This window comes from Lepisosteus platostomus, chromosome 13 (genome assembly GCF_059453375.1).
Source record: "Lepisosteus platostomus isolate fLepPlt1 chromosome 13, fLepPlt1.hap1, whole genome shotgun sequence".
Taxonomy (NCBI): Eukaryota; Metazoa; Chordata; class Actinopteri; order Semionotiformes; family Lepisosteidae; genus Lepisosteus; species Lepisosteus platostomus.
Genome location: NC_142623.1, coordinates 40,661,832 through 40,682,272, shown reverse-complemented (window position 1 = coordinate 40,682,272; position 20,441 = coordinate 40,661,832).

The following is a 20,441-nucleotide window of genomic DNA, read 5'->3' as shown; positions in this document are numbered from 1 at the left end:
AAAGTAATGGACATTGTCTAATATTGTAATACCCACGTAAATGGAGGCCCTCACTTCCATGTCACAACAGCAACCAGCTGCATCTCCACACGTCTCTGCCTGGGCTGAGACATGTGCCACTGCCATAAGAACATGTTATGGGATTTTCTGTACCACCTGCTCCTGATTAACAGGCACTTACCTTATTAATATCAGGGATTGTAGTCCTGCATCAGGCTGAGTTTTGTGGTCAGTCATCAGGTTTCTTCCCTTGCATCTCTTGCTTGTTTACTCCTGGTGTCTACTTGGTGTCGGACCTTGCTTGTTATTTCTACTTCATCTCCTGTATTTGCCTCTCGTCACAGACTGAGACTGGATACCACCTTACTGCCACTGTCAGTGCAGTACGTTTAGTTTCTCTTTTGCCCATCTGCTTGCTGGCTTCCCAGAGCCCAGCGAGTGGATTCACTCTCCTGTACTGTGACTGCTCCACTCTTCAGGTGCAGTGTAACTACAAATATAAGGTGGCATGGTGGTGCCAATGTTAGCATTGCTTCTTCACAGCTCTGGGACTCTGCGTTCAACTCCTGGGGTGATATCTGTTTGCGTGGGTTTCCTTCAGGTGCTCTGGTTTCCTCTCAGAGTCCAAAGGCATGCAGGGAGACTAATTGGCTCTGGTTTGAGTGTGTGCTTGTATCTGTGTGTGCACTGTGAGTCCCATCCAGAGCATATCCTGCCTTGTGTCCTTTGCTTGCTGACATAGGCTTCAGCTCCCCCATGACTCTGTATTGGATAAAGAGGTTAGAAAATGGATGGATGGATTATCTGATATAACTCATAAACTCATCAGAAAACTCTAGGACCTGATAAGGATCATGTTGTTGCATAGTAATGTGTGATAAGGCTAATTCTTTACATACATTACACAAAGAAACACTATTCCACACAGTTTTAGTTTCAGTGTGTTTTTTGTTGTCTTTGAAATTTTTCAACAATAAAGCCAATGATGGAAAAACCACACAATTTACAAAGAAACAAAAACAAAAACTCCTAACATGACCAAGAGGAAAATGACGCATACCTTAAACACCGTACAAATAGTAATAATATGGACAGACAGCCTTTTCACACTCCAGAAGATTTCATATTAGAGAACAGAGCACCATGACTCTGTCTGCATCCTGCAGCACAAAGCATAGTGCAGGAATGGCAGACATTCAGCTATTAAAACACTACCCGTAGCTTCTTATCTCTAGGGCCAATTTTTTAATATGTATTTGTAATGTCTCACAATCTGCATACACTTTGCTCACTTACCAATAAACGGAGTGGTAAAACAATGCCTCCAGTCCACTGTAAAGATTGATTTGCATTTCATCCTTCTTGGCTTGGTTTTTCTAGTTTTTGCATTCTTTTTCTACCAGAAGACAATGAGTTATGTTGAGATTTCGACTCCTTTTGAAAATGGTCTCTGTTGTGTGAAACATCAGATCTCTAAATAACCAAACTAGTAGAGTGGAACTACGATTCACAGACTGGAGCTTGGCACAAGAGCTTAAATAAGGAACAAAATAACATCATTTCCAACTGTGATCTATTGGACTGCCTAATGGCTTGCTAATTTATCTTTACCCGATGTACTTACACAGATAACCTCCTATTCCGAGTGAAAAATTAGTAGCTGAACCACAGATGAAGGATAATGGCAACACATCTCCAGGCCTCTGAACGTATTTCAAAACGATGAGCACAGGAGCAAAAAAAGTTGTTATTCTTGCAAGGTTTTGCATCACATGTGGCTTGAGAAACCATTCTTCAAGACTGCATGGGAGGAAAAGAAGGGGGGCAAGATTATTTTGGCAGCCATTTAGTAAATGGCAAGAAAGGCGACAATAGTGGTTGCAGCAGGAGGTAGCTCTTCATTCTAGATCTAGTGCAGCACTGATAACACACAGATAATTATGCATGGGAATATTTAGTTGCTTATGACTGTTACCCATAACCATTAGTTATCCTAACTCTAACCAATCTGGTTTATTTCAGAACTTTATGATATTTAAAATATCAATTGTATCCCTTTTTAACATCAGCCTTTAAGCTGTGTGTCACTCTGAGATAAACAAATGTATTCATATACCTTTATAACTTTATATTCCTATGAGCCACAATTAAAATACTTGTAACATTATTCGACTGGTGCAACGGAAAATATGGTTTTATATCTTAGTGACTAAGACGATGCTGCGGAAGGAAAATAATGTTAATTGCTATTATGGTAATGAGTGTATAGCCTGAAATTTCCATTGTAATGTTAGACCCTATAGGTGTGATTTATTAGGGCCTAAGTTAATGGTGGTGACATAAATGCATCACAGATGGGTTGTAAATTGGTTGCTAAGTGGCAATAATAGACTCTGAACTGTCTTTAGCCATTTAACAGGGGATTTATGCCACTCTTTCTTGCAGTCACAGGTGTTCATTTGCTGATGAAAGCAATTGGTAGAAAACTGATAAATTGGACCTTGTTACCTAGGGTTTGTTACTCCCCTTTTGGAATTAAATCGAGTAATTAGCACCTAAGGTCCCTCTCATATTTTTCTTTACTATTAGCTTTCATTTATCTCAAGCACATCTCAAGTGCGACTAATACTTTTTTAGCAATGTATACAAGAGACCGCTCAATTTGTCCTCTAGCTAAAGAACATTTGCTGTGGTGTTGTATTATTTATGCTATTTGCACATTTTGCAATGAAAATACAAAAGTCTGTATTTCTCAATATTAGTTCATCGGGCATGTACACTTTTACAGGTATATACAGTATGTTTTAAAATACTTAGCAAACAGGTTTAATGATTGTTAGAGTTTTTTTGTTTCTTCAGATAAAAAAATGCTTAAGTCATGTGATTTCATAAGAATGCCAGGACATTATTGCCAAAATCAGTTCAGCTGATCTGTATAAATATCCATTCAGAAACCCTGATTTTAATTAACATATAAAGAGAAAAGGCTACATCAATGCTTTGCTTGATTAACAAAGATTGCCTGGTTGCTATGCGCATGATTGAACGCAGACTGTCCTTGAGAAGACGAGAATGAGTGTTCTCTCTGGACAAATCCACTGACTTGTTTAGCTTGTTTAGATAAAGAATGAAAATTTCTGTGAGGGACAGATCATGTCATGGAAGATAGAGCATCATCACAGTAGCCCAGGACTATCACATTCACCTGATTCATCAGCTTAATCCCTTGCAGACTGCAACAGCTATAGCACATTAGATACAGCACATGAAAATGATTTGCATGATCTCAGGCCATTCCGGAGCAACATGTTGACAGCTGAGAGATATCAACACTTTATTTTGTGGGCCAGATAATATCAGAGGAGGTGGCACAGAATAGTGGCATATTTTATTCACAACTGCAAGACTTTTTGCCTTGACAGACTTGACAGAAGACAAGCTTTGAAAAGCACAATGCTATGTTGCATTGCTCAAGCCAACTGTAACAGACAATTGCAGCTACTTCTGTAGGTCGAAGGAAGGAACATTCCACAGCAGTCTGTCCACAGGCTGATCAGGCCTTTGCTTCAGTGCTTCTGAGAATGTCTTAATGCTCAGGGGAGACATACCTAATACTACCTTTCTATTTTAATTTTTTTGACAGGGTCACTTTTCATACTGAAACCTGTCATGATTGTTTGATTTGTATTTTGAATTGCATATACAGTATAGAAATGAGTGGTGTGTTTCTGTTGCGCATCAACAAATTTTGCTAAAATCTGTCTGTAGCTTGAGCTTTATCCCATTTTGAGAAAAAAAGAATACCCCAAATCCAGAAAGATCTATGTGCTGTAAAACACTGTCTCCCTAGTTAATCTTGCATTACACACAGAAAGGGTGACAGACTCTGTTTTCTTCATGTCCTCTATGCCAGGCTACCAGTGAAACAGACAAGCAAGAGTATGTAATGTATAAAACATTGAATCTAGCCTGAGTTGAATGTCTTTTTCACTACTTCAGAACAAAGTGAGGCTCGAGATCCTTTTGGCCTTTGCTGGAGAATAGCACACGTCTGCAGCAAGAAACCCACACGTTAGTCAAGTAAATAACTAACCTTGCATCTGCTGCCACAGGAGATTTTCACTGAGAGTCATAGTACCTAAGGGACCGTGGAGGAAAAGATTATCACGGAAATAAATTCACAGTGGCAGAATGATACACAAGTCTGCATTTTGCATCCTTTTTGTTAAAATATGGTTTTAAAGGAAACTAGTTCAGCAGGAGTCTGGACTAGTGCTTATGGTGTAATCCTCACCTCAGTCTCTTTCTGCTATACTGATAAAAAGAGGTCTCCACTTCAGCTCTTTCTAATGTTACCTGACAGCACAGCACAGGCAAAAAACAAAACTCATAGTACAGAATTATGATTTTTTTTTTTTCTGAAGGAGGAGGTAGATTATATCTGTTGCTATCACAATGGTTTTTATTCTTTATTCCTTCATAAACCCTACTTTGAAAACATTTCAAGTACCTCATCTTATTTTGTTTTTTTAATGGTTGGCCTTATGTAATTTAATCAATACCAGTCAACCATTTAAAATACCTATTATTTATTGGGTTTTCATTGACAATAAAATTAGTGCCTTAAAGACTGGTGCTAGTAGATGATATACAATCAGATGAGATAGGGCCCAATCCTTGTGCTAGGAGGCCTTTGCATCTGCAGGTTTTCATTCCAGCTCAGCTCTTTACGAGCCAAATCAGATAGTTACTGGATTAATTGGATCGAAATAACAGTTTCTCCCAGTTCTTCAGGTGCTGCTGATTTAAAGAGACCCAGGATACACACAGACACCTCCTCCAGGATTGCACAGCCCTAATGTAGAGCTATTAAAATGTTTCACATTCCATGTATCCATAATCCTGAGGCTATGATAGCACTAGCTCTTATATTTTGTTCTGCAGGAAACACAGGTTTCCCATTAAAAACAGATGTGGATTTATATGCTTTACATCATTCAGATATAAAACATTCATACATCTTTCGGATGAGACATTAAACAGAGGACCTGACTACATGGTTACTAAAAAATAATACATGGTCCATAAGAGCTGGGGTGTTAACTCCTGAGTCTGGGCACAGACAATCTAGCTTATCTGAATTTCTCCCTTAATGCATCTGGAGAAGCACTTTCTCTGTTTCATCTGCTGTACAGTGGAGTTTCTTGTGCACAATGGTACTCCCTATCACCCAGGTGGATGCTGCACGTCAGTGGTGAGAGAAACGGCCCTCCTCCTATATTAACACACTTACTCTACAGTATAGGATCTGACGAGATGAAAAGCACTGTTTAAATGCAAAGAATTAATCATTAAAAAGTTGAATCCAATTAATCCTATGTCCCGGCTCTCTCGGTTAGTATTTACGTGTGGTGCTCCTGACAACATTATGGGCCTCCTCTCATTAGTAGCCTTTCTTCTCCACATGAAGATGTGTTGTGTGTGCAGATCTGTGAAAAAAGAGAACTGCCTCTATTGTGACCAAAAAAAGCGGTCCCAGAGAAGGAACTGGAAATCACATAAACACGTGGGAATTCTGTACTCCTATTTCCCACAGAACCCTGCATCTCATGTGAAAATGTAAACTGGCTTGTGAAGTGACCCTTTCAGGAGAAAGCGTGGGAGGTGTCAGACTGAGAACTGAGTTCTGTCTCTCTACTGGTTTTCCACAGTGGTGACGATTAATATCTGAGTTGGGCAGTTTCTTTAAAAAACCTATAGTTTTAACCATTAAACTCATGGGTGCAGTGCAACCATGCTGATGTGCATGAACAGGATGTGCCTCTTAAATTCTACAGAAGGAATAAAGGAATATTACAGCTCAGAGTAGCTACAGTTACTCCACCTTTGGAGCAATCAGACAAAGAGCCAATATACAGTATGTGTACTGTACTGTATCTTCCTTGTGGCCCTTTGAGGCAATGGACCAGTTTTAGGGGAAACCTGGGTAGGTACCTGTACAATCTTGGCTGTTCACTTGCTAAATGCACTAGCAAGTAAACGTTCATAAATCTCTTTAGGAGTTTTTAATTCCATTGTTAGCACCTCAGGAGTCATGCATACATCAGCACTGTAGACCATTTATATTGCTATATGAGATTTTTTAAAAGTTGTTAGGCCTCTTGTGAATACACTACACACAAAAATTGCAAAGAAGAGTTTCCATAATTATTCTCAACAAACTCCATACAGGGCATCACTTCATACTGATGAGGCATTACAGCAGAATGCCTTCAAAAGAAACCACATTTTATAGCTGAAATAGGCTGGGAATTAGTTTGAATTTGCCAAGGACTTTGCTATTTGCAACGTACATTCTAATTTCTCCTCTGATGACTTTCATTCATTACCATCCCAGCCAGGAAAGAAAGAAAAATGAACTCCTGTAAGAAGCTGTATAAAATTTCACTCCGACACACATGCCTCTGCTACAGAAGGTGTGTCATTTATTCTATCCGACATGCGATCCCTGAAACTCTTTGGGGGAGCTCATCTCAAGAGAACTTCAATCACGTCCTTTCAAGACACATCATTTATCAATTTCATCTCAGTTAGCAGGCTATAAATAACCATCTTGTACTTGATTACTGTCTGATATTTATCACCATCCATCCTAGGAATTTGACTCCAAATGTTCCAAAGTAAAATGTGTATAGATGTGTCTTACATATTGAACACGGACTATTATCTTTGTAACACAATGAGAAGCCATAAATATGAAGACAGACTCTTAATAACTAGATCTTGGCTCTGTATACTGACTGCAACCAGTATATGAGGTTTTTATTTGTGCTTGTGTATTTAATTTCAGGGCACACACAATGTGCTGTTTAATCTGTCATTACTTGTCTGGAACAAGAGGTGTGTTAGCCAGTCTCACTCTGGACTACAGTATATGGGTCCGCAGAACTGATGGACACAGAATCATCTTCTGTTTTTTTTAACTTGCCTGGACCTCTGCACACTGCTTGCTTTTTTTCCCACAATAGGTTGCATTTATCTTTATCTGTCATAGCCTTGATTGCACCAAATGTGAATTTTGCTGGTCATGATTTTCTGGAAACACAGCTACACTAGCAACTTTCCAAAGAGATGAGAGAAGTGTACGAAAAACTGCTTTAGTAGCTCTCATTAGCTCTCATTAGGTCATATGCTAGCTCGTTTCCCATTATTGTTGCTAAATAGGTCTATTAGCTCTCATTTAGCATACTGTAAATAGGTTGACTGTAAAAAGAAGACTGTCAGATTTTGGACACATCGGTGTACAGGTATATGCAATATTTATCGTAATTCATGTTGGGGAATTAGCAGGATTGCTTATAAAATTGATTGCAAGTCCTGATGCTTTGCCACAACAACAGGTGCCAGGGCATGACATAAGCTATGTCTAATGTGACACTGGAGAGGGAAATGATGAAGCAGAGTACCTCCGGTCCAGGTGTACTGTTTGTGTGCAGCATCTCGAAGCTCAGTAATATCTTGGTGTTGTCTTTGTGAAGAAGAGCACCATATGGAACAAAGCCTGGCAAGACTGTAGCGTTTGTGGCAGTTAGTAATCCAGTGCAACCACACAGAATCTTGTGCTGAGTGCTGGGAAAATGTAGGAACAAACTCAAAATGCTTTTAAAAGGGAGAAGCAAAATAAGAGACTTGTGTGAATTTAATTACTGACTATGTATTTAAACGGTTTGCTTACATCAGGAATCCATTCTAATTTCCTTATCAAATAATAATTTACTCCAAATAAGAATGTGAAGTAATTTTGTTACCAATGGATTTTGTTTAGATTAAAACATCAAAAGTGTGATGTTTATTCATGCATTTCTTTTCCTGTTCCTTAAATTGTTAAGCAGAAAAGAGTATTTGAACACCACAATGGAGAAAAAAATACATGCATCTATGAGACAGTCATTCGGCATCATCAGCATCGGTTTATTTTTTTCATGTGGTTGTTCACCCTGAGAGGAGGGAGTGCTGCTCCTCATTTCTTACTTGAGGATTACTTTGGTTACCTGGATACTCTCTTTAAATGAGAGGGAAAATTTCCCCTAGAGAAGCCATTAATTACAATGTATGAATGGATGTGTTTTGTTCTTCAGGTGCACTCATACATATATATATTTTTTTACTGTAGGTCAAAAATAAGCTTGGCATTTCATTATCTTTTTCTGGTGTTTGTTTATCCATATTACATGTTCAATTTTTAATTATCCTTCAAAGCTTTATTTCTATTCCAGAGCCCTAAGAGTCATCTGGGAGTTTTTTAAATATCGTTTAACACTGTAGTAAACTAAGCATTATTCATTTTTAAAATTTTCCAGGAATACAATTTATTAGTTTCTTCGATTCCCCTAGGTTGGTTTTGTTATATTACAGTACAAGAATGTAATATTTGCACACATTACTACAGAATTTCAATTCCTGGTGTTTTTACCAGAGACAACATTCACTTCATCTTAAGCTTTTGCGCAATGGTACTGAATGCAGACATTACTGGAATATGCTTTGAGGTACCAGAATCAGTTCAGGTCTTTAAGATTCCAGACTTCTATTGCACAGGTACTGCATATAGAGGTGTGTGATGTAAAATAAATACAGTATAATTTAGGTCATAACAATTATTTGCTTATTCAACGTCTGCTTGTTTTAAACATTAAAAACATGTTTTTTTCAGAGATAAAATAAATGTGGTCTCAGAAATTAATATTTTTTAGACAAACATGATCTTACCAATTGACACATCCGAAACCAAAATTATAAAAATTTCATGTTGATGTGTTTATTTTATTTATTTATTTTTTGTCGAGGACTAAAAGCTGCACTGACGTCATATATCCAATTTAGACAGCCTTGGGCAGATGTAGATGTCTTCCATAAAATATAAAATTACATTTCCTGTATTCAGTGCTTGCTTGCAGAGTAATGAATTATTTAAAAATCATGTTGGATTTATTTTCAGTTATAGATTATCCATACAAATGGTGCTGCCCTCATCCCTTCTTAACATTACAGGAAAGTACTGTTGAATGGGCTCTATTAATTAATAAAAAATGACTTGTGTTTTCCTTCCAAAAAGGTTAAAGAAATCATTGTGCAGCTATAGAAGCACAGCAATGTACTCTGTTTACTTTGCATTAAGCGCAGTATGGATCCTTTTTTAATCACACAGCTCTTTCAAGACATCAAGGTTTCTAGAACTTCTTACAGCATGTTAATTACAGTTATGCGTTGTTCTGTAAAATGATCAAAATCTCAATATGAAGACATAACTTCAAAGAACTTCATGCTAGTAAACACAGAAAAGAAAATGCAGGTTCCGGCAAAATTATTCCCGGATTAATTACTTTTTTTAATCATTCTTACTATATGCTCCCACACCTCGAATTTTGAACAGAAATTCATAATTTCATATTAGCCCATCTCTCTTATGTCTCAAGGGAATGGCAGAGTTGTGATTTCTAGCAGTAAATGTCACTTAGGCAAGAGGGACGAGATAATGACGTCTCGTTTCCATAGAGAACAATTTCCCAGAATGGAACAAACATGGTGTGTGTAGAGAAGTGTATGTGCTCTTACTGCAAGATTGGCATGCCTGACAATATACATCTGTCATCTTTGTTAACATCCGTTCAGATAAATTGATGGTATGTAGAAATAGGCCCAAAGACTGCCTTTGCTGAAGAATAGAAAGATGTAAGAAATATGTGGAAAAAGTCAGTTCATCTGATTCGATGGAGGCTCAATTTTCCGTATGTCTGTCCTCCTTTTTTCGTCTGTTGTTCACTGAATACAATCTTTTTTCTTCCTTGAGCCTCAAAATGCACTTTCATTCCCTTTCATCTAGTAACTTCGTCCATATCTTTGACATTTTTAAATCAAATTGGTTTTTCTTTCGTATGATGTTGAAATTATATTTCAGATGTTAAGGTATACCAGTAGGACAGTTCATTTTTTAAACCCTGCCCAGTCACTAAGAGAATTAAAACTTGCATTGAACAATAGTAGGATGCAAAAGCAGCAAAGGAAATATTAAATAATGCCGTATAGCAAGTGGTTAGAAACCCAGAGAGGAAAATGTCTTTGGAAATGTCGTACAGTATTAAAAAAGTATCTTATGAATACTGATGTCTAGTAATTTGAGATTGCATTTTCTGTAGGAAAAGTGAGTAAATGAATCTGATGGGCAGTTTGAACAATAGAAAAGTCAAGATGAAAATGTTTTATGGAGAGAAAAAAAATTGACTCAACTGATATAAATTCATCTCAATTTTCCTTATGGAAATATATTTTTTCTTTCCAGAAGATGTGTTCAGATTCTAAAATAAAAGAATGGCAAAACTACAAACTACAAGAGCTTACAAAACCTCAAAATGCATTTTAAAAGGGTTACAAAAAGGGAAACACTTTTTTTTTCTGTTAATAATTGATGTGCCATTGCATAACTAGCACACAGTACAACATCCCATTGGGCAAATGTTAAATTGATCTTTAATTAAAAGTGCCGCTTAAACTTTATATTACATTTTTTATTTTTGTCTCATTGACATAATTAAATGAGAATGTTCTTCTAGTTGTATGTTTATTTCATAAATTCGCCATGAAATAAATTTGCTTGAAAGTAATTGTATTATTGGCACATAATATAAATGGTATCCACAGTAACAGCCTAGGACTCCAACCGCACTTAGTTCTAAAAACTAGAACGATTTTCTTCTGAGGTTTACGCAGAATTTGACATAGAAGTTCTTACTATCGGGGACAGTGTTAAAATGGAACTCATAAAACCAGGCCCCATTCCAGAGGGCAACTGATATTCTCCTGGAATTTGTATGGATTTGTGGTCATTATTTAAAACCGTTGCCATCTGATCAATAAAAAGAAAAGCATTTCTCTGAGCTGTTGTAGAAATTTATTTCTATCGATTGCGAAACAGTTACACCAGCTCATCGTTCATCTTAATTATTTAGAGTTTCAGTGAACCAAATGCAAACTAACATGATCTCTTCTCATTTCTGGTTTTTGCATTTCTTTTGAAAATACCATCCGTTCTCCTAATTCTAATGTGGTTAGGGAATCTCACTAGGATTTAACTCCAGTCACAAAAAAACATTACAAGTGGCATTTCTTGAGGATTTTAATCTTATATCCCCTAACTGCTCCATATTCCTGATGTGCTTTGTTGATTTTTGTCAGTACAGTGACATTTTGAGTTGCAATACTGAACACTGTGCAATTAAAAAGTCACATTTTCTTTTGTATTTTGTCACTTCACTTCACTTCTACCCTATTCAGTCATCACAGGTACAATCACATCATCGTAAATGTACTATAAATGCAGAGAAATATATTATATAGAGAGAGTATATCATTTTTTCTGTCAAAGATTCACAGCAGGGATACTTCACTCATTCGGAAGTCAAACAAGCTTGATTTCACCATTACAAAAAAATAAAATGAAACTTGTGATCGCAGAAAATGTGCTCTGCAAAGCAAGAACATTACTGGTTGCTAAAGAATAGCTGCAAGGCCTTAAACCTTATAATGCGTGATCTAAGAGTATCCAAACTTTAAAACCCATTAATTTTTTGTTTAGCTTATTTCAAGATTCTTTTCTTCAAAGGAAGGATTTATCCAATGATAAAAAGAGAACTTATAATGGCTCTTTCGCCACAGTCTTCTTAAATTGTCAACCACATCTGTGGTTCATCTCCAGAGAACTGACTTTCGAATTGCAGGCACAAAAGAAGGAGACCTGTGCTGAGACAGCAGGAAGTTTCACTCCAAGGAGATGCTTTCACAGTTGTTGTACATCACAAAGCTTCCCCTGACTAAACTCTGCCCTGCACTTTCTGCTTTTATTTTACTTTAATAGAGAAAAATGAGAAGATGTGTTTGATTTCACTTTTCCCAGACCCATCTTCAAAACATGCATTTAAGAGTGAACAAAACTTGTAGGAAGGGATTAGAAAGAGCTTTGCTATTTCAGACTACAGTACATACTGTACTAGTACAGTAAATCATTGATTCTTTTGTGCTGAATTATATCTATAGGGTTCATTATTTTCACCAGTACACACTTTCCTACTTCATATTGTAATTTACCATGTTGCCATGTTTGTTTTGTTCTTATATGTTGCTATCATTATTTTGTTTTTTCACACATCTGCATGGATTTAAGAATCTGCAAAGATTTATCTTTCCTACCAACAGAGTGTGAGGGAACAGAACCTTCTCGCAAGATTTCCATCACCAGGTTCATCACATTTTTCTTGAAGAAGTTGTTTTATAATATTTCATACTTGGATTTATTTTTTATGTTTACGTTGCATGACTTTTGCACTCAACATTCACCACCTTAGACGCTTAGCATGAAACCATTCCCCATTTCTAATAAATTGAGCTTTTGAAAATTCAAGTAGCAGTAATACAGTTATATCGAAATGTCACGCAAATTCTTTTTTTTTTTTTTTTCCCTCAGCCATAGAGCTCAAGACAGGTAGGTCAAATTTTCTCTTTTTTTTTCTCTTATTTTTTTAATGTTCAGCAAACGCAGAGATCAAATACTCTCTGTGCCCCAGAGAGCTCCTGTTCATAATTAAGTAAGTTGCAGAGTGCTTTTGCAACTGATTTGCCAAGTACTTGGTTTATTGTATAAATATATAGTCAGGAGAGAGAGCGGTGCGAATTATGCAGTTATAAATGGATTACCACGCTCACTTCTGAACCCTGGGGTCACACAGCAAGTAGGAGCACAGTGCCCTAAGCGCGTGGCTGCAGGTTTGCATGAATTACCATAATCAGATTCACTCAAGAAGGTTCCTAGGAATAAGGCTGTGAGGGTGAAAGTTGTCACGACTATAGTCCCCCCTCCGTAAGGGTGCTCCAGCCCTTTCACTAAAGACTTCATTCTCTGCACCTGTTTCCCATTCCTTGCCCACCTTAAAAGCCAGGCGCTGACGCTCTTCCGGGCTCTGCATCTGATTTCCATATCGTGCGAGTCCGGGACCAGGAAGCGCCTGGTCCCGTTAAGGTTTTAACCCCTGTTCCTTGTCCCTTTCCGCCGGTTCCGACCCGGTCTTCGTGGTTTTTAATTCTTGTTCTGATGGATCTCCTGGTTTTGGACTTACTCGTGTGTTTTGGATTTTCCCTAAGGATTACTCTTGGATTGTTCGCCTCGGCCACACCTCCCCCGTGCACCAGCGCACCTTGGACACGCCCCCCTGTCTTCAGCCCCGTTTTCCTGCATGACGTTTCCCCAGTGTTCCCCCACTTCGTCGGATTGTGTCGTCCGCATAGGGTCCGGAAAGAACTGTTCGTTACAGAATGCAGAGCCAATACCTGGACCCCGCGGACGGCACCCTGGCAGCCTGGATTCCATCGGTTTTTTTTTCTCCCTTTTTTTTTTCTTAGGGCTTCGGAGCCGCCCTGAAAAGGAGGGGCGTACTGTCACGACTATAGTCCCCCCTCCGTAAGGGTGCTCCAGCCCTTTCACTAAAGACTTCATTCTCTGCACCTGTTTCCCATTCCTTGCCCACCTTAAAAGCCAGGCGCTGACGCTCTTCCGGGCTCTGCATCTGATTTCCATATCGTGCGAGTCCGGGACCAGGAAGCGCCTGGTCCCGTTAAGGTTTTAACCCCTGTTCCTTGTCCCTTTCCGCCGGTTCCGACCCGGTCTTCGTGGTTTTTAATTCTTGTTCTGATGGATCTCCTGGTTTTGGACTTACTCGTGTGTTTTGGATTTTCCCTAAGGATTACTCTTGGATTGTTCGCCTCGGCCACACCTCCCCCGTGCACCAGCGCACCTTGGACACGCCCCCCTGTCTTCAGCCCCGTTTTCCTGCATGACGTTTCCCCAGTGTTCCCCCACTTCGTCGGATTGTGTCGTCCGCATAGGGTCCGGAAAGAACTGTTCGTTACAAAAGTGGCCTTCTCTGGACCAAATGAAGACCAAGTTTTCAAACAGGGCAAGCGGGCCACCTCGAAGTTACCTTGCAGTACATCTTTTTAAGTCTTCCCTTACATCTGCCAATAATACTTCCTTGACTCTCATGCAACAGGTGCTTTTACTCACTGCATTACTCACACGCTGGTCTTTTGTTGGTAGCTTGACGTACTCTTGGAAACACCTGGAATCCATCTTTGATGAGTAGCTGTTGTGTCACTCCTTTTTCCCTATGAGTCAGCCTACGCCCATCAGTCTGGGTGTGCTGTGCCTTTGCCTTCATCTTTTTTAAAACCTATGCTAATTGAGTTAGCTCAGCACTAGCTGGATGTTGAAGAATAATTGCAGGAGTCGCATGGATGGCATATATGCTGTTTATGGTGAAACAAATGACTTACAGGATTTTTTTTCTCTGTTTTCCACAATTAACACTAGAGATCTTGTAGGGAAAATTTAAAATCAGTGCAGTAGCAGATAAAGTTACAAACAGTGGAGAACCAGCTTTTGCTATTTTCTGTCTACCTTGTTCTGTGTGGAGAATATAATAGCTTGTTTCAACAACTAAACAGCATTTCATAATTCTATATGCAATCCTTTAACAATAGTCAATAATCTTAGCTATAACCTAAACTGTCATTGTTTTCTAAAATGATATGTTTGTGTTCTTTTTCCGAAGGGACCTATTTATTACACTGCAACAGCATAAGAATAAAAACGAAGTCATTTTTGTGCAACATACTGTATACCCCAGATGTATACTGATGAATAATGTACATATGACACCATGAGGAATCATTTCTCTACATTTAACATGAATTATAGCATGCTTACATTGAAGACACAAATAAACTAAAATGAACCAAAGACAGGATATGGCTCTTCAAATATAATGAATGTAATAATGAGCAATTGTTCCAGAACAACTCATTCTTGTTTGTCTTTTTACTTAGCAGCTAATGACAGAATTATTTTCATGATCATGTCATTAAGACACCCTGTGTTATGTCTTCCTGTAATGTGCTATGGTGTATTAAATTGGGTCAATGAATTTGGAATCCAGGATTACAATGTAACACAGATTTTCTTTCTCTTATTTGATCTTTTCATTGCTTAGCTCAGTTCAAGGTTTTATGTCTTGTCACATTAGGACTATTAAAGATTGGAAAAACATGCTAAAAAATATACACTCCCAGACTAACCTTCCCCGTGTTAATCCCCTGTGTTGAATAGCTTTGTTAAGCAACAAAGAGCTACAGATATCGTCAACCATTGGCCTCTTCCCTTTCCAGCATGCAAATTTATTTATGATAGTGGAGACAGGAAAAAAAATAAATTAGCATGCATTTTAAAACACTCTAGCCTCTAAGATTAAAGAAATCTATTTTAAGATGGAAAAGCTTCCACAAACTAGATTGTTTTTCGTCTTATTATTATTCTAATACCACTGTGGACAGGGGAGCGCATAAAAAAAAAAATACATTATCAACAAGGCGGAAATAGTACTACTTCCTATCATGTTTGTTTTTCAATTACAACATCAGTGTCTACTCGTATATGTGATACTTTCGGCCTTGAAGGTGATTTGGATTTGTAAGGAGAATTAAACAATTTACCTAAAAAATTACATTTAAGTTTCTTTCCAAATCTTCCATGCAAGAGTATAATTATTGCTGTCAAATTGCAGTCTTCATCTTGAATCCCCTTCCCTGATGCTTTAACATGTCCGGTCTTTACATGTGTTCGTGAGTATAATACCACTGAAGGATCTGTATAGATGCTCAGCACATATTGCTTTTATGCAACCCATTTGCCAGATGAGATGTACTTTTAATACGATTTTCTGTCAAACCACTGCAATGGGGAGGGTGATTGAGATAATTGAGCAGTCTCTTAACTTGGTCTTTGCATTAAGTGAATCCTGTAACTGCCACCTACAGACGACTAAGGCATTTTCTAATTTTATCTGTTACATGGGGTTGTTTTGCTTCTTCCTAATTTCATCTGTTATATGTGTTTGTTTTGCTGCATTTTCTGATATTCAGTATAGGCCTATACAAATGAATATTGGAGCCCCTGGGCAAGGGGCGGTAATTGAAATCTGAAAAGATGTGATACCAAGACCTCGTAGGACAAGTAAACAAGGCAAAAGAAAAATGGATCAAGTTTTTCCTAATGCCAATACAATCACTCAGGGATAAAGAATCCAAGAACCACCAAAGTGTGGCACTGGTGCCACAGAAAGCATTTCACACTGTCTAGTTTTCTGTAGCTCAGCAGGCAGAGCAAAATAGAAAGGAATAGGTTTCTTTAAATAAAGTATTGCAGCCTTTAAGCACCGTCATTATTTTTAGCTTAAGCAAAGAGCATTCGTATTCATAGCTAGCATTAGTTTCCCTTAAAGTCATCATTCTTACACCTCTATAGCATGTTCTGAAATTAATACCACAGACTTTGCATTGGTTAAACATTTCTGTATCAATTAATGTAACCATCTATCTCTGACTCATTTTTAATGGACTGCAAGACATACTCAAATATGCATACATCCACGCTGACTCTCGCAGATCTTGCCTGATAATTCCACATTTAGATTCCCTGCAAGGCATTGCACTGCCAATGCTCCTGTGTCAACATCCTTGTTCCAGGCAGTGGGATTATTTCAGTTTAGCTATTTGATACAGGCTTACTGAACACAGTTGTGCAGCGTGTATGCTAAAAGCCCTTGCCTTCACACAACCCTAATGCACATCAAATGCCTGAATGTGCTTACCAGTATGGAAAACATTTTCCATGCAATTTTTTTTTTCTCTGCTTGAACTTTTGCTTGAAGAAAAATTTACAGCCTGAGAAAGAAAAACGGGAACTATCTCCAACATTACTTAAACAGAATGACATATTACACTGGTTTATCTTGTTGTGCAAAGTCAAAGAGGAAAAGGTGAGAATAGAGGTGCTGTTGATCTATGCCCGACTATGAATTTCAATAGTGTACTGTATTAAATGCAGAAGTGTTCAGGCAGTAGTATACATTTTGGGACAATACTTTGAGTTCTGATATGCATTGACTTTGTAACAGAGGTTGAATTGCTCACTATAGGACTCAATAAAGTTTATTGGCTGTCTTCTATTTTTTATTGTGTGTTCTGATGTGTTGCTTGTTTACCTGTGGGTGTGTACTTTCAATTTTTTTTCTTATTAATAACCATAATGTCTCACATTTATATTGCACTTTCCAACTCAAATGATCCCACCACACCTGACATACAGTATAATATGAGATCCACTTCACCCACCAGTGAAGTCCAGCACCCTCCTGGATGACACATGGAAGCCATTCTGCACTAGCAGCCCCCCTGCACAGCAGAATAGGCAGAGAAGTAACAAATTGCTTCACTGTGGGAACATTGGATAAACCAGGGAATTAGAGTCCATGTGGTTTTTATGACCAAACAGTCTGGACAACAGTTCCACATCTCACCCAATGGAAGGGACCTCCTGCAGCACAGTCTCTAGACATCACACTGTGGGATTTTTTTGGAAACCCTGGTCTGTGGGGAAGAGTGGAATAAATGGAAGGAACTGACCAGGAGCAGAGACGTCTGGCTTGGTCTGCTGGCAGACCGCAAGTCAGGCTCAAGGGGATGGGTTCCTCTCTATTGCTGGTGGGAACTTGGCTCTTACTTCCCAGGAATATTTACTGTAGTAACCTTTACTGTCCTGAAGCAATTCCTGAATGTCACCCAGTCCCTGGTAATGGAACTGTGGTTTCTGTGTGTTTCTTCCTGAACAGTTGGACCTGGGACCTGAAACCAGCCTGACATGACAGGGAAGCAGACTGAGAACAGAACCATCCCTAGCCTAGGGAAATTCAATACCTGCCCTGCAATAAATTCAGCTTAGTACGTCCGGACATAGAGAAAGATTGATGCTTTGAATTACAGTACTGTGTATAACTGCTGGGGAAAAGTGTTTAAGTCATCCACCTCAGACATCACATGTAGTGTTACAAGCTAGGCTAGTGCATTCATTTAGGATATCCTTGTGGGGAATCAATCATTTAGGATATCCTTGGGAGGATCAGTCATATAGCAAGAAATTATTAAACAAACTATTAAATATTTACAAAATTTATCTCCAAATGACAAAAGCATGCCTTCAGACACAACATAATAAATCTACCAGCTTTCTTCAGTCTCCACTCCTCACTCTTCAGTCTTCACTTTGACAACTTCTTCAGGTCTCTCCAATGCCTGTATAACACCTCTTGGAGTTACCACCTGTTCACTGTCTAAATCTGTGATCACCAAGCTACAGCTTCTAGAGTTGTCTGCTGCAGAAAAAGGATAAACCTATTTTGTCTTCTAATCACCTCAGGCTACTTGACTATGGTCTGTTACTTGAAGGAAACAAATATGGAAACTAAAAACCTTTAGTTTCCTCTGCTGCATTGCCTCTGTAGCATCATTTACTCATTGGTTGGTTGTTGATGTTGGTTTTTAGTTTTTCTACACGAAAGCATTGCTATGAGGTTCTTAGTTTTCATTTTGTTAACGTTTCTAATTTATACACTGTACTGTACATCTTGTTTTTTCCATGAAATATTATAATGATGAGAAATATTGTTTAATTTATTATTATTATTATTATTATTATTATTATTATTATTATTATTATTATTATTATTATTATTGATTTACTGTAAAATACTGTTTTATTAGATTTCAACAGAATAACAGTCCATGAAGCTGTGTTTATTATGTGGTTAATCCATGCACTATACAGAAACAGTATAGTCATATAAACATGACACCCTTTGAGCTCAATATGTATTGAAAAAACTGTCGCTAGGGACTGTTGTGTATTATGTGGGTGTAGGTCATGAAAGCTGTTCATCCTGAGAAACCTATATTTTCATATAGGTTGGTTCAGAGTAGTGGCTCTGCGGCTAAGGATCTGTGCCTGTGGCTGGAAGGTTGCTGGTTCAAATCCCACAACTGGTAGAGGAATCCTACTCTGTTGGGCCCCTGAGTAAGGCCCTTAACCCCAACTGCTCCAGGGGCACTGTACAATGGCAGACCCTGCACTCTGACCCCAGGCTCTCTCCCTGTCTGTGTCTCATGGAGAGCAAGCTGGGGTATGTGAAAAGACAATTCCTAATGCAAGAAATTGTAATGGGTTAATAAAGTGATGTTGTTGTTGTTTGTTATATGCATGGAGAACACAGCCTAGTTGTATTCCACTGCATGATTTCCAAACATCAGGTGCATATGTTTACCTCCATTTGGGTGAGAGCTCTAATATTGTAAAAATGCTATGTAAACTCCATCTGTAAAAAAAGAGGCAAACCTGATTTAACCTGACCTAGTATTTCCTTTCATTTTAGCTTACAAGGGTTATAATTGCAAGAGAAAGCCATTCAGCCCATCTTGCTTATTTGTGTTCTCATTTGCACATCAGTCCAAAAATCTTAACAAGCTACAGTATTTTCTGGAGTTTGTATCAGACAATGCAGCTTCTTGTGTTTTTTTTTTTCTTGTTGAGCTTGAAGTGAGGTGTTGACTTCTCTGGCTTATTCTGTAGGTTAGATATAACCTACAGTAAAAACATTGTGGTCACAGAAATACGAGACATCACACAGAGCAGTAATTTACATAATGTACAACACAAGGCGGAAGACGTAAAATAAATGAAGCACAGAATGAATTGTAATGCGGCAAATGTGCAGAAAATGGCATTCGAAGCAACGCATAGTCGGTAGGCGTGCGACACAGAGCAGGCCGTGGGATCTACAAGCACAGGCTGATGAGTTTTGAGGAGGTGCTGTAAATTAGCGAAAGATTTTCACAGAGCAGGCTGTGACATCAAAGGGTGGCAAGGAAGACTGAGCAGGCACAGAGATTCAGAGAACAGACAGAGTCACTGGCCCAGCAGGGGGCCAAAACAGGGCAGAGTGTGCTCATTCATAGAGTTGCTGTTTGTTTGATCAGGTTTTTCAACCCTGATCTTTATGGCTTTGTTCGTGAAGATGCGGAGTAAAAAAAAAAAACAGCATTCATTGTTCTCAGGGAATACAGCAAAATGCCACACCTGCATGAAGATTTCAGACTCTTTACTTCCTCTATCATTGTGCTAAAATCCTCAAATTCTGTAGTGACCCCTTCAAATTCTGAAGGGGTTAATCTATTAGCTGTAGGAAGAAACATTTGTGAGAAAGAGCTACGTTTCTGAAAACATAGAAGATAAACAAACATAAGAAACAGAGTGAGGTTCACAAATATCTATAGAAAAGATAAGATCCAAATTCAACAAATTACATTCATCACCAATTTCCTAGATAAGCCTGCCACTCTGAGAATGCAGTTGTTTTTAAACTCTCAATTTCCTGGTGGTTGATTACGATGTGTAATGAAATCTGAAATTAAGGATTGATTGCAGTAAAGAACACTGCTTGGTCGTTAAG